The 12,364-nt window shown below is 37.1% G+C and overlaps 1 protein-coding gene across 6 annotated transcripts in view; it reads right to left on the reverse strand.

The window, feature by feature from the left end:
* The window catches only part of NAALADL2 (N-acetylated alpha-linked acidic dipeptidase like 2), a 504,243-nt gene that overhangs the window by 363,551 nt on the left and 128,328 nt on the right, over positions 1 to 12,364 (reverse strand). The window contains exon 4 of one of the 6 annotated variants that reach the window (XM_037406787.1): positions 2,459 to 2,514. The exons of the other annotated variants lie outside the window; for them this stretch is intronic. The gene's annotated coding sequence lies outside the window, so the exon portion shown is untranslated. The remainder of the gene's footprint in view (positions 1 to 2,458; positions 2,515 to 12,364) is intronic. 6 annotated transcript variants of the gene reach the window in all.

Consider the following 12,364-nt stretch of genomic DNA (forward strand, 5'->3'; position numbering starts at 1 on the left):
TTCAAATTTTCTTATACATTTGGGGGACATAATTTTGTTTTATTTAAATCAACAGAAAATCACAGGCTGGTATTTTCTTGGAGCTGTGAAAAACTATTCTGAACTTCAGGGATGCCCAAAGTTAATTAACTTGTTAATACTTCTGATTTCAGAGTAACTTGCTGTTTTAAATCCACAGATCAGTGCTTATACTCAATTTCTAATAAACAACTACCTTGGAAATTAGGAATGATCTTAAATATTCTCTTGATTTAATACTTCAATGAAATAAGTTCTGAAAATGTCTTGTACAACATCCATGTGATATCCTTTTATAGCTGTGACATGATGTTTGAATCCCAGGTACCTGCTCTACAGTGCCCGTTTGTGCATATCTGAATGCACTAGAGAATCTTAGGTTCTGCTTTTTGCAAAATTTAGATATCTTTTGAAGGCTAATTTTCCCATTAAATATAGCTGAATTAAAAAGCAACTGGACAGAGATTTTTTCTGGTCTTTCTGTTTAAAAAGAAGTTAACTTTCTTATCAAAGCAGCACAGCATCTTTTAAAAGCAATGTCACTTTGTAGGAAGCCATCAGTAAAAAGTGCAATCCAAATTCAAAATTTTAATTGCAGTTGATTAAAAGCGTAGGTAGGGAAGTAATCTAGTATCCAACCAGTTATTAGTAATTAATCTTCCAACAAATCTAACTGAGGATGGGTCTGGGTACTTAGGTTCTAACTTAGGGAGTTTCCAGTTTATTGACCCTTGACAATTTCTCCTGCCAGTTCAGACTCCTGGGTAGCGAATTTAGGCCAGCTGACAAGTTTTGGTTTTCTTCATTACCTCAGAGATCCTTAGAAGAGTCCTCTAACTCTTTTGAGTCCACAGCCACCAGGCTGAAAACACCTCTGCTAGCTTTAACTCACTGACTCATTTCTACTTACATTCCTTTCCACTTTCTCCCCTATGAGCACCTATCTATCGGAAGCTCAGCATGACTCTGCTTTGAACCTGTTTTTTCTACACTGTTGAAGAAAGTCCTTGAAGCTGACCAGTAATAATCACCTCCCCAGTTCAGCACATAGGTCTTTCTGCAGCCTTCTGACTATTTCTGAAGCCGCAGCTACACTTGAATAATGGTATAAACATTTTCTTTTAAGTTACAACTGCAAACTTTCCATCTTGAATACATGCCTCCCTATACCGACAATTCTATTCTCTCCTTGAACACCACAATTTGCTCTGATTGCAGATCTTAGATTATCTAAGACAGAAAATTCCCGTCCACTGGTGTCTATTACAAATTCTGTAATACACTTTCTATTATTATATATTAATTCACTCTGTGACAACACACAACACTCTATCCCTACCACTGATGCACAATAAATAACTATATAAAGCAGTAATACCTCTCTGCCAAATACTCTTTCACTTAGGTCCCTTTCAACAAAGGAGATACAGAATGAAACATAAACAGTTACTTGGTCACTTTCTACATTAACTTTTTTTTTTTTTTTTTAACATAGTGAAAAGTTTAGTGTAGTTAAGAGGTAGTAAGAAACAACAGTAATGACAACACAGCATTAAAATGCATCAGTATTTGTTGTTACAGCCTTTCTCTTACACTGTTTAGCAGATAGCGAAAACCTCCCCTCCTCAGCCTCTCCAAGACAGTGCTACAGCTTTGATTAGAACCATTAAAAATGCTTCCATATTCCAATTTAGTCAAGGATGAGTTTCAGTGTTGTAGGAAAAGATTCACAATGTGTGTGACAACGTCTTGACTAGGTTGCACACAGATGCGATTAACACATATGGAATGAGCTGCAGGGGAAATGATATGAATTAATATACCACTATAATTTATGCCATTCATTTCCTTTGCATAATGCTGCACCATACCATCTATTATAATTCATAAAAACAATTCATTGCTTTGGAATTTCTACATATTTATGAGCACTCATTTGAAATGAAAATGTTTTCTTATTGACACATTCTTCCATCTTGACAAAAAAAGAAAAATTTTGAACACTAAAGGCTAATGACTTCAGTATTTTGTGCTGATATTAATTACACTTGGAATGCCACAAAAATGAAGAGACATTTACCCAAATCCAAAATACAGCAATCAAGTAATTAAGACTCCTAATCCAAAGCCAATAAGTGATATTCCAAACAGCAAATGTGGTGATGTAATTATAACTGGCTTAGTACCTTTGCGTATAAAGAATATTTGAACAACAAAATAAAAATTAATGGCAGCCCCCGATGTTATCATAAACAGAAACAGTACTTTCATTTCAAAAGAAAGCAGACTTATTTTCTTAGGTTCAGAATGCATTAGCATTTTCTATAATATGCCCATTCACTTTATTCAGAACAAGTAACTTTATTTACACTACTGCATATGAGATGGTAGACATGCGCCCATTTAATGACGAATTAGAGAGCAACTTAAAATGACTGACCTTTACAAACCACTTCAACAGACTGATAAACTCAGAGAGAAAAACTGCCACCTGCCCTGCAAAATAAACATGAAGTTGCAACGTAAAAATCGTGAGAGATTCTCCATCTTCACAGCACGTGGGAAGACATGAAAGGTACGGGAGCATCCTGACAGGGTTAGTGACTTGCATTCACATAAATATCACATAAACATTCACCTAATTTTATCCAGCATGATTCCTGGATCCGTAGGGTATGTCCTTCCCCTTCATTACATGAATGGGACCTGAGGAGATGGATGTTGCAATGGAGCTTTGGACAGCAAGGTGACCCTCACCCTTTTTTCTGGGAAGGGAGGGAGGGAGGGAGGGAGGAGGCACTGACAGCCACTTGAAATATTAAATTAGTATGTTTGTGTATGTTTTAAAGAACAGAATAGTTAATCATCTCCTTTAATGGAAAGACCAAGTCCAGCCTGCTACCAAGACATGACTGGTGCTCATCAGCATTCCCCTCCAGCGCCAGCTTTGCAACTGTACTTTGTTATAACACACTAGGCAGAGCCTGGTAATGACAATTCAAAAGAAGTAAAAAAATCTTACCTCCCGTCCTCACAGTGTGGCAGAATATAGTAATCCACAGGTCCCAGTCATGTTTTCACAATAGCAGTACACTCCCACTGGCTTCAAGCCCATGGGGGCTGCAGGAGGGCTGCACACAGGGGGCTGCGCTCCCCTCCCCTGGGCAGCCAGCCAGGATGCCCAGAGGCCCCACGCCCGTCCAACTACACCTACAGGTTTCTCCTCCACCCACCGGTTAGTACCATGTATACCTGGTTCAGCTTTATCCTAAATAACTACTTATTATATACCATGTATACTCAATTCTGTACTATTCTAAATAAATACCTACTTAGGAAGCTCGACAAGGCAAGGATTGCTTTCTATTATACTACTACGTAGCTTTTCAACAGCCTCAGCACGTAATTTAAGTAAGGGTTCTGAAACGTGCTATTATATAAACACAGGTGGACAAACTTTTCTAAATAAAGCATACAATAAAACTCCACTGCACATGTGGTAATATATTAACATTTCCACTCCCAAAATTCGTAAAGCACTTTGAAACTCCCATAACCATTAAAGAGCTGGGGAAAAAAAACCAAACCAAACAAAAAACAAAAAAACCCCTGACAACAGGAAAAGCAAACAATTTTTATTGATTTTACTGGCTTCAAAAAAAGTGTGTATGTTGTCAAATTGAGTCAGAAGTTTTAATCTCTGAACGATGCATTTAAAAACTTGCCTACCTAAGACAGCGTAATGCCAAAGAGAAAAACAAGTATGTAAAGGGGATTCTTAGACATAAAGTTATTACTAGGATTGTCAAGAGAATAAATCTTTATTTTCAGAACGATTGTGCATGTTTCCCTTTGCTTCGAGAAAAAGTGGATCATTAACATTTAAATTGAGGTAAATTTCTACACTGAATGGCCTGCAAAGCAAGAAACATGATCTAGCATCAAGCAAACTGGCAAATCAAGTCTGTTACCAGCACCTCTCTGTGTAATGTTGAGTGCCCAGCACACAATGCATTTCTCAAGAGAGGAACAACCCATAATGACCTTTGAACTGCCAAGTAGACATTAGAATAGGAACAGTATAGAGATGCTGTAGCTGGCGGTAACCTTACATCAGCAATGTTTCTGTCAGCACTGACTGTTTTAGGAGTCTTAATGGATTACTGCATTCTTTAAGTAACCTGCAATGGCTCAGAATTCACCAGTAAACTTAGAGAAGCTGTAATATTCTCGAACCCGACTGAAAATACATCTCAAGGAAAAAAAGCTGGAGAAGGATCAAAAAAGGGGTTTCACTTTCACAAACTTGCCTGGCTTCAATACAGTTGGAAACACGTGACGATGGGGAAGAAGGAGGACTGCTGGATTCTGCACAGACCTCTCGGAGCACGGTTTCGGGCACTTCATGCACTGGGAGATTACTAACGTGACAACAGATCACTGACATCCCAGTTAGGGTCCAGGTATGTCACTTCAGGCCCCAGGTTAAGAAAAAAAACCTTTCAGATCACATAAGCGCCCTTCCTACCAATGCATGCCACTTGGCTGCGATTCAGTGTAGCTTCACCACTTTAATATATGGTATCACGTTAACGTTGAGCTGTAACTGCAGGTTGAGTCTCTACGGTGTAATTTATTCCGTGAGCACTTAAAAAAGGTGTCTTGGGTAGGATTAGCTTTCTGTCTCTTAACAGGAAGAGAGAAAAAAAAATATTTTGCCCTGGCAAAGGACAATAAAATACAGATATTTTGTTGTTGTTGTTATTTTTGCTCTTAGAATCTTACCATTTCTATTTTACACTTTTATGACTGCATCAAATCAAAACACGCAGGAAAAAAGTTGTATGCCAACTGCAGCCAGGTTCATAATGGCTAACAATTCAGAGCCCTAATGCGCATTTAACACTGTCCTAATGCAAGCAGTGTACAATAATCATTTTTATAATCATTTACGAAGCTTCTGGCTCTTTCTTGAGAAAGTCCCCTCTCTCTTCCCTCCCTCTAACACAACACACAGCTAACCTGGCTGAAAAGTTAGGAAAGGGCACAGCAACATCCCTATCACGTAAATCTATTAAATGCATTTCAAACTTCAAATACTGTTGAGGACCTGCCACTAATAAAGGCAAAAAAAAAAACCACCCCACACCAAAACACACCAAAAAACCAAATCCAAATAAACCAACAAATTCAAGAGATGGAACAGTAAGACTGCAATATGCTTTCATATTTTTTATGCCCTGATATTGCAACAGCAAAATTAAACTGTAAGAAATAATGACAGGCTACAGCTTTATTATTTGTGGAGTATGTGCAACAGTGGACATCCAAGAAGAGTTCTTTGTCTTCTCATGCTACCACTGTCTGAGAATTAGTAAAGAGGGTATGACCAGATGGCTGAAACCACTCAAATTTCCTTATTGGTGGTGTGATAGGCAAAGAGACCTGGTACAGGCAAACAGGGAGAGAGTTTATCACATCATTCCAATATGACAACCTTTCCCCCTGCAAAGTACTTCATTTTCTAATAAAAAACTGAAAGAATTAATTTGGGAGTAGAAGTAGTTAAAAGCAATTAAAAAAAAAAAAAAAAACCAAAACAAAAGCAAACACCTAACCCAAACTAGGATTAGCAGGTCTGAGAAATTCTTCCTTGTAGTTAGTATTGCAGAACTTGGAAATTTCAGACTACTTATAATTTAGCACAGCTCGCAGATATAAGAGCCCAAGTGGACAGCAAATGACAAGCAGTCACACCGAGATTATGCTTCCCATTATTTCGAGCAGCAAACAATTATGAGTAAGACTTATTCGCTCTCTTTCTTCCACATTCATTAAGCCTCCCATCCTTTATCAGAAATGCATAAAGAGGGTGGGAATCTTTACTCTTGGAAAAATCATTTTATTGCTGTTTCTTTTAGAACTTTTTAATTAGTTTTTCCAAGATTAATGATCAATGATCAATTATTTTTCAAAATTTGGATTTAATTAATGTGATCAAATGAAGACTGAATAATCCTTCTAATTTCAGTACAGTTTCTAGGCTTCTACCAAGAAGAAAAATTTTAACCCAGTTTTAACTCATATTTCATTTTTTTTAGCGTCCAAACTGTTATTAATGTTAAAGCAACTATGGCAATATAAGCACTGCAAGGAAGTTGGGAGTACACAATTTCATCATCAATAGTTTGCCTAATACATAACATCAAACAACGGTAAATTTTTTGTAAGTAGCAAGTTCTTACTAAAGGAAATAAGCATTCAACTGCTGCTTGGTGGGTTTTTTCAGAACTACCTGAAAACTTCCATTTTGCAGTTAACCATGCAAAGTAATTCAACGCAACTCATCGCCTTCTGTTATTACAGTAAATGTAAACCAACAACAATACAGGAACAGACATTTCTGTAAATGCTTACTACCAAAATAAACATATTTCTGCTGCTTACTGGTAGACAGCAAAATAAGGAGAGCATACTAATCCAGAGAGAAAGCAGGTGGTGTGCTAGATAAGCACAATGCCCTGGTACCAGAGCTGGGTTACTGCATCTTCTACTTGAAGATTCTGAGATACCAGTCATTGTGTTTGTGACAAGAGACAAAATCCCCAGTGGACTGAGCCCATCATTTCCAGTGAATTTCCATACCCTGTCAACAGTCAGGGTGCTACATAGATACTCCTGACAGATTCCTGGTGATATGTTAACAGTTTACTCTTGCTGATTAAATGCACGGCAACCAGACAACAATGCAAATTAGCAAGCAGGAAGAACCATTAGAAGTTTGATTCATTACGGGAAAGTAGAAAGTAATTTCAAATAGGACTATTAAAACAGTTAGAAACGCTTTTTCACTATGTCCTAGTTGCAGTTAATTACAAAAAGACAACAAATTTCTTAGAAATATTGAGTTTTGATTTGAGAAAGAAAAACTTTTATAATGGGTGACGTCTAAACTAGCAGGAGCTTTTTGCAAAGACTGACCTGATTAAGAAAAAAATGTATTCTAATTCACATGGAATTCAAAATCTGCCTTTAATGATCTAAGACTAAAAGCTAATGGGAACAAACTTTGGTATATAAAATACAATAATTATACAATTATGATGATACATAAAATTACCAATATGATAAAGCTTGGGTTTAATAACACAATATGGGATACACTGTCACAACGGCCTTACTAAATCACCCATATGCTAGTCAAAATTATTTTTCTTTGATTTTTTCTCTCATACCAACTAAAAGCTCTGCAGAAGCCACAGCATCACTGACTGCATCTGAAAACATCAGTTACTCTTGCATGAAATTGAACTTTATGAAGAATAGGAAATTACTGATGATCTTCAAATTTTGAAGCATAATAGAAATGTTTATCTTTATACTTGGTATAATTTAAACATTTATACACTAGTAATGTAAAATGGCTGAAATGCCTCACTGTTACAGGGTTTACAAATGATAACCGAACAATCCAGTAACATTTAAAATGCTGCTATTTCAAATATACTGTCTCAGCATTCTGCTCCTATTCTATTCCATGGAATATAGGATTTTAATTTTCTCCTATAACAGTAAGCAATCTTGCCTCTATCAGTTTCCCCTCTTTACAACAGATGTGCATATTCAAAGACTTCCCCAAAAAAACACCAAAATAAAACCAACTAACACAAAATGAAAAATATAGACAATATAGGACTTTTTAGCCCATAAATACCATAGAAAAAATTAAACAAGAAAAAAATGTTTGGTTAAAACAGTATGTCAAGCAGAAGCATGCTAACAGGATGATATCCTCCTCCCCCTCCCCCCCCCCCATATGAGAAACTGCAATTTGCCTATTTCAACATATTTATTTTTTTGTTTTCCTGAAAAGTCAGACATGAGTCACTAGATGCAGTGGGTTGCTCCCTCTTCCAATTCTGAGTAAGAAATATACACAAGATCAAGTGAATTAAATGAAATGCAGGCAATTTTCCTGCGATTTTTAAGAAGAATTCAAATCAACTATGACAGGTAGGACAAAGTAGAGAAGTAGTTCTAGTAAAAACGTGTGTATAATTCTGCTTATAATGCCTATAATCGTTAATATGACTAGAATTCAGAAAAAGTTTTAAAGCTTAGGTTTGGTTCAAAATCTCAAACATTTGTGTATGCTTATCAGGTAAGAATTTCCAAACAGAAAACCAAGATGAAAACCATGAAATTTCAGTGGGCTTATTTCACATCTGGTCAAAAATAAATTAAAGAAACAAGCTGTATCTCATTGCCCTCACTCAAGACCTGTCTGCACTCAGACACAGCCCGTATGGAACAACTGAACACAGCCAAGGCCACAGATTCCCACAGCCAAGAAAGAAAAACAGCACAAAAATCACTTTTTAGAAGTTTGAGTTTGGAAGACTGAGATTTGATTTGGACCAAACTCAATTCCTCAGACTTAACTGAAGTTACTGCATCTTTTAAACCCTGACAAGTTTCTATATACATAAGCCTGCTTCATCAAACAATTTTGTTTCTTTCCCTGGGATGCTTAACTCTGCTGAAAGCAGCTCCGTTCCAAGTCTTCAGTATATAGAAAAATCCTATTTCACTTGCCTCTGAGGCAGTTTATTTACACAAGACCAGTACAAAATTAAACAATAAATTAAATCTGAGCATGAGTTCATGATTGGGTTTAAACAGACATCTGTTTCTGAGACAACAAAAAAAGCTATTTTATTTTAAAAAAAAAAAATATCACTTTGGAAATATGAAGGTGATTTTTCTTTCCTGCATCATTTACTTTTGCTGTAATTGCAGTAAAAGTTTCAATCCAGTTCAAACAGCTGCAGCTGACACCAAAAAAACCCAAAACAAACCAACACAGAAAGGGAACAATCCAAGTTTCTTAAACCCAGCAGATGACTTTACAAACAGACAAAAGCCAGGTTTTATTGGACCTTATCCTCATTTAGAGGGAGCACAGCAGTAACCATACACACTGCAGAACTAGGACACAGACATTAAACTCGGTAAAACATTTTCTTTTAGTCTGCATTAAAGACTAAGCAGTAGAGAGAAATAAAGCTACAATGGACTCTCCTCATTACATATATAAAAGAAACCAGAGAACACAATACCCTAAGGCTACATTCATCTTGATACTTAGACTCCTTTTGGTTTTAAAATCAGTTTTATTCCTCTCTTGCTTTTGGGCAGATCTAAAGAAGAAAACCCACCTCTTCCACCTTCACAGACTCTGTTCAGGAAAGGTTCCTTGACTAAGGTAAATGACTGGAGAAATAATACAATTATTGCCTGTGAATGTTTCACCAACTTCCCAGGTTAGGAGTACAACCACATACTGAAAAGGCAAGAATCCTTATCTCTAATATTTATTATTTATTTTTTCTTAAAGCTGAATTCAGTACTAAGCTTAGTGTGTAAACAATCCTGAACTGTAACCACTGCCCTTTTGTGTGTAACCACTGAACACGCAAAAGGTATTGTACAACTTTCCCTCACTACTCATTTGTCTCTGTCATGCTCTGTAGGAGGGGCAAAAATTAACAAAATAAAATTATATATCCAAGGGGGCAGACAATGTGTTTTGCACACTTGATTTATGAAAAATGGCTGTAGGCAAAACAAGATCACCATATTGCATGTGTATATGCACAATACCCACCCACCACAAAGCCTCCAAGTATGATGGATTTCAAGTCACAGATGCACTAACTCCTATGCTTGCAAAAGCATGCAGGTTTGGGACATGATTCACAGATACGTAACCCGTATTCTCTAATCTTCAGCTGAAGAGCACAGTGGTAAGAAAGACTTGTTTACAGACCCTTGAGATGTTCCTCAAGGATGCAAAGAGACACCTTCAGCAAAGCCAGAACGTCAGAACGTGCTGTTTCCTGACTCTTAAGACACCCAGGCCAACACTTGAGCATAGAGTTTGCCCTTAAAAATACAAAATGCAGTGTTATCAGAATAAACAAAACAAACTGCATTTATAAGCAAAGTCTCAGCTTCCACATTTGAGAAAGACTGTATTTAGGATAATGTAAATTCAGGAGCCTAGATTATTTTCCCAAGATATTTGACATCTTAAAATACTTAGCACTTCCATTAGTCAACTAAAAATCAAATCATGTAGATAAATTTTTATTTTCAATTATTTTAAAAAAATATTAAACCAAAACCCTCAAGAATTCTTTTATGTAGTGAACAGATATCTGCATTATAAAAGGAGTTGGAAATGTCATAACACAAATTATAACACAACACTGAAGTAACATACAAGGAACCCGTCGCTTCCAGATCACCTCTGGAGAGTGCTTAGGGATAGTTCGACTGACATAGAGCTTTAAAGCATAAGAAAAAAGGAAAAGTGTTCACTTAACTGCTGTACACAGGGCACTGAAGTAACTAATCCCTCTTTCACTCAGAAACCCATCCTGAATCTTCCACATGTGGTAGGAAGGAGGTAAACATGAATAATTACATCAAGACTTGCATTTAAACCTGTTTTACAACACTAGTATTAGTACAGAGCCTGCAATATCTCAGATGGACAGCCAGCTGGGTATTTGAAAAGTCTGTCTTGAAACGAGAAACATCCTCAGGAAGGCAGAAACTTACTCCCCGCTGTCAGGTTCCCATCAGCGCAGGGGAAGCGGCTGGTGCCACCAGCCTTCGTTACACACCATGACCGTAGCAGAACTGGTTTTTAAGCAGATTATCACATTACTTGTTTTGTTCATCTTTCTCTTCCAACCTTTCAGTTCCCATCTTTCATGGTAAGAGTTTTACTCTTCCTCTTGGATTTCAATAGCTCAGCACATTCTAACCTCACATCTTAACAAAGCTTCCTTTTGTACAGAAGACAGGTTTTTTTCCATTTCATTTGAACACTCTCTTCTACTGTTAGAAATGAGCCAATTAAAACCACAGAGGTACTTGTAAGTAGTCCTTGTCGCTATCGTGTTTACCTTTGCTAAGATAAAGGCACTTGAGAATTACTGACAGATTTTTAACCCCACCATGCCTGTGGAGCTCAAGCAGTTCCTACCTGCCCTTCTCAAATGGGAGTCTAAGGTAAAAAGTGATTTGCACAAAGCCAGACAAGGGGGCAACCCAAGCCCATACAGAAGATCAGTTACTTAACCAAAAACTGAAACAAGTCCTCTTCTGTCTTAGCCCATCTATGGCTCTGAGTCTTCAGAGTACAATTCAGCACCTTGCTTTAACAGGTGCCAGCTACCGCTTTCTTCTTTCTCTTCCTACCTAAAGGCGCCTATCTCCCTGCATGTAAACATCAGAAAATTTAGTGGCATTCATCTATTGTTAGAGCAGACACCATGTTACAGCAAACAAAAATTCTCTCCAAAGCAAAAGCCAATTAATTGCATGTCTTACATAACCAATTTTTTAAAAGGAAACAAACAAAAAAAAAGCATAAGTTAATTGCATTTTAATATAAAATCTTTACACCTTTTGCAGATGATTAGGTTATTTCACAGTTTATTATAAAACATTTTCTGTTGTCATTAACTGAAAGTTAATAGTTTTCTGGTGTGGTGGCTTGAGTGTAGGAACTGCAGTGACACACCAACATGAATTTTAAGTTGCTGCATACAGCAGCAGTACAAACCTGACCTTCCAGCCAGAAACAATACATAAATAAATGGGAGTAAATAAAAATTAGCGCTTTTTCAAGGTATTGAGCTTCCCTTTGTCATCAAAATAAATAGCTCAACACATAAACAGCAGAACTTTTCTGGAGTGTAAGGCCCAGATTACATGGCTAAAGGGTAACTGCAGAGGAATGAAAAATCAAGGCAGCTCTGGGTTCTCAATCCGGGAAGTTTTGAGGCGTTTCAATGGCTTTACATTTCACACATCTAATTTTTTTCAGAACATGAAAGCAGACAAAAAATATTATTCAAGTAGTACCAGGACTCTTCAGAGAAGTAGAGTGGTAGTTTTAATTTTACAGAGAGGGCTCTGCAGTCAGAGCCACCACCTTAGTTTTGTTCCATAAGGAGAATGCAGATGCATGTTTTGATTTAGACATTTAGTCTTATATCAAAATATTTAACTCAGAACTTGCTATAGAAATCCTTCAGAAACTGCATCAATTGCTCCATGTCCTTGAAATGGCCACAGCTGTCTTCCACAGTGAGGTTCATCCTAACAAAACACTCGATGCTCAGACAACACATTTCGTCTCTGTGTGTTCTTAATAGGCTTCCGTTTACCTGCTGGAGTGCAACCTGTCAGTTTGGCCACATTAAATGCCTGCAAGCCTCAGTGATATTTCTTCTACCCCTTTTGTTCAAGGCTAGGCAGAGTAAAGTCA

The sequence above is a fragment of the Falco rusticolus genome, chromosome 13 (assembly GCF_015220075.1).
Source record: "Falco rusticolus isolate bFalRus1 chromosome 13, bFalRus1.pri, whole genome shotgun sequence".
In the NCBI taxonomy this organism is placed as follows: domain Eukaryota; kingdom Metazoa; phylum Chordata; class Aves; order Falconiformes; family Falconidae; genus Falco; species Falco rusticolus.